Source organism: Elephantulus edwardii, unplaced genomic scaffold (assembly GCF_000299155.1).
Source record: "Elephantulus edwardii isolate Elephantulus edwardi_28Jun2011 unplaced genomic scaffold, EleEdw1.0 scaffold00051, whole genome shotgun sequence".
NCBI classification, from domain to species: domain Eukaryota; kingdom Metazoa; phylum Chordata; class Mammalia; order Macroscelidea; family Macroscelididae; genus Elephantulus; species Elephantulus edwardii.
In genome coordinates, this window is record NW_006399801.1 from 15131690 (window position 1) to 15135281 (window position 3592).

A 3592-nucleotide genomic window follows, 5' to 3' on the forward strand; every position below is an offset into this window, starting at 1 on the left:
CCTGGTGACTTTCGTATCCACAAACTCCAACGTTTCTGTCGCCCAGCAATATGAGATTTCATAAAGCTCTGCTGGCGTTTCAGCCCACACAGAGATTAATTTATACCCTAAAGGAAAACACTTCATGTGAAAAGTTGGACTTCTTCAATGGACTTTCTTCTCTCTGGGATCTGGTACCTCAAACTTAGTCAGCTTGTATACATGGTTATGCTTTTATATGGGAGCACTGGTCTGCTAAGAAGGGGGAGTCCTTCATAATTGGAATTAAGCGTGTACATTAAGAAACAAAATCAAATCTTGTTTGGAAAAGTTTTGATTTACATAAAAGTTGCAAACATTGTACAGAGAGTTCTTCATTTAGTTTTCTCTAGTATTAACAGTTTATATTGTAGTGGCACAATTACAAAAAGCAAAACCAAACCCATTGGTACATCATTGTTACTGCATACTGTAGGTGTGGAACTAACTCATCATTGACCCTCCAATGGGTTTTCAGAGGCAGTTAATTGCATAGGAGGAGATTACCCATTCTTCACCTCTGGAGCAGCTGGTGCCCTTGAACCACGTGCCCTTTGGGATTGCAGCACAGCTTCTTGCCACTAGACCACCAGAGATTTTTAGTATCAAATAACTCTTCATTTAGACTTCACAGATTTTTACACTAATACTCATCTTATTCAATGTCTGGATCCAATCCGAGGTACCACAAAGAGTTTAGTTATCATGGCTTCTTAAGACTATCTGATTATAACAATTTTTAATTTTCATTTATTTTATAACCATGAGTTTTGAGGATTGCTGGCTAGGTATTTTGTGGAATAGCCCTCAACTTGGTTTTATCTGATGTTTTCCTCTGTTTATTTATTTGACCAATTTACCACACATAGTTGAAAATGCCTTTTATATCATCTGGAGGGGTGAGATAGTGTATGAAATGGTTATGTTAACTTTGCTCACTAAACTGATAGGTAAAGTTATATCTTCTTTACTCCTTCCATTATCTGTCTGTCAGTTTGCTGTACTACAGTGGCTTGTGTATTGCTGTAGTTCTGGAAGCTTTCCTGCAGATAGTTCAAATATTTGAGGGTGACTTAAAAGGGGACAGAGTTCAGAAAAACCTCCATAGTAAGACACTAAGAATCACTCACTGCCTATACACTCCTGAAATAATAAACCCTCAAAAACCCTGTGAATGACTGCAGAACTCCAGGCAGCAATGGTGGAGAAAACAAAAACCTTTAAGGACTTGGGTGTGAAGCCTGAGACAAGCTGAAAGACAAAGCCCACCAAGATCCAGATTGAAGCTATTCCTCTGATCTTGCAAGGTTGTGATATCACTGGGCTAGCAGAAATTAGTTCTAAAAAAAATGAGGGCCTTTGCTTTGTCTATTCTGTCAGCCCCAGTGTTTGTTTGCCCTGGTACTCACCCCCACTCTGAGCTGGCCTTTCAGATCTCAGAACAATTGGAAGCTCTGGGGTCCTCTTTTGGAATACAAAGTGCTGATTGTAGGTGGAATTGATTCAGTGTCTCAGTCTCTGACCCTGGCTTAAAAACCAGATGAAGTGATAGCAACTTAAGGTGGACTGTTTGATCATTTTGGAAAATACACAAGGTTTCAACTTAAGAGCTCTTAAATACTTGGTTATAGATGTTGTTGTTAAGTGCTGTCGAGTCGCAGACGACTCATAGCGACCCTATGAAGGAGAGTCCTCGACGCCAGGTGTCTTTCATCCTCTCTCCAAGTTCATAGGGTTTCTGGAGGCAAGCTATTATAGAAGTGGATGCCACTCCTCCTTCCAAGCTTGGTATTAGATGTAGCAGACTAAATAGTGAATATGAATTTTTGAGACAGAGCTTGATAACATCCTCAAAGTAATTCCCCAAGATAAGAAAACATTTCTCTTCTCTACCACTCTGACCAAGAAGAGGTAGAAACTTCAGCGAAAAGCTCTGAAAAATCTGTGAAATATACAGTTTCCTCTATATACCAGACATTGGAAAAACTGGAGCAATATTATCTTTCTAGTCCCTTTAGAGCATGTTGGCATTAGAGTCAGGGATATCTCCCTGCTTTATATTCTAAATGAATTGACTAGAAAATCTTTTATGATATTCTTTAGCACTTGTGACAATATTCAGAAAACAGCTTTGCTACTTTGAAATCATGGATTCACTACCATTTTCTTCCATGGACATATAAGCCAGATTAAGCATCTGTTGTTGTGTACCATTGAGTTGGAACCAAACCCATAGCTGACCCTACAGCAGGTTTTCAGAGGGAGTTATTCGCACAGGAGGAGATTGTCCAGGTTTCTCCCATAGAGCAGCTGGTGAACTTGAATCCCATGCCTTTGGGATCATAACATAGCTTCTTACCACCAGACCACCAGAGGTTCCTAAACTAAGCATCTAGGATCCCTTAACAAATTGAAGGCAAAAGCTTGTTCCATTCTTCTAACAAATGATGTTGCAAGCCAAGGTTTAGGAATTTCTCATGAGGATGTAGTAGTCAATGTTGACATTCCTGCCCATTCCAAGGATTACATCCACCGAGTAGATAGAACAGCTGGAGCTGGACACTCTGAAAAGTCTATCACCTCTGTCACACAGTGTGATGTAGAACTCTTCCAGTGCATAGAACACTTACTTGGGAAGAAACTGCCTGACTGTCTTTCCAACACAAGATAAAGAGGTTGTAATGCTGACAGACTGTGTGACAGAAGCGCAAAGATTTGCCCAAATGGACTTAAGAGAACATGGAGAAAATAAGAAATGCTCGTGATAAGATACTGGGGACAATGATATAGAGGGTGCTATTGGTGTTAGCGACAACGTGGCTGGAGGAAAAAATGAAAAGCAGAAAGACTGTTCGCCACTTTAATGAAGCCTCATTTTTACTTAATCATCTGTAAAAGATTATTAAAGACAAGAATGAAACCTCCTCAGCAGAGTTCCTCAGACTGCAGTCTGCCAGAATTAGGCCCAGAGTCTGTCTGTTCAGTTAAATTAATACTCATTCCCCTTCTGTCAGTTGGAGTATCATTGTTGAAGAATAATTTTTACAATGGCTTATATCTGAACTTTTACTGTTCTTTGAACTAGTTCCTGCTTGTGACCTGAGAAGGATGTGCTCTTATATTTGTGCTTCATACATTTGGCCATTTTCAATTGTAAATCAAGATTTTTGAAAACCTAGATTGTGAAGCAAATAACTATAAAGAAAAAAGTGCTACTGTGTCTACTGCCCTGACTATATCTTGAGTACATCTATAAAACAGTGATATTTAAGTCTTCACAGCTGTGCGTTATTACTGGTAATGTGACATAATAAATTTATCTGTTTTTAAAAGAGAAACTTGAGGATATTGATATTAAAGGATTTTATATATTTATGTAAAAACTTGTGAGTAGGTAAGAAACTATTAGTGGCAGTTACATAGTAAATTCTTTTGTTGTCTTTAATGAAAGATAAATAGTCTTTGATTTAAAAAAAAATCAACAAAGTCCTGCTTAGAAGTTTTGCTTTTCTTAGAGGTAGAGCAAAGTCCATAAGTAAAACTGAAAAGGTCTTTCTTAATTTACAGCATTTTA

General features: G+C 38.3%; 1 pseudogene; it reads left to right on the top strand.

Annotated features, from left to right (window-relative positions):
• LOC102855894 overlaps positions 1 to 2882 on the top strand; it is a 21074-nt pseudogene extending 18192 nt beyond the window's left edge.
• The last annotated feature ends 710 nt before the right edge of the window (positions 2883 to 3592 follow it).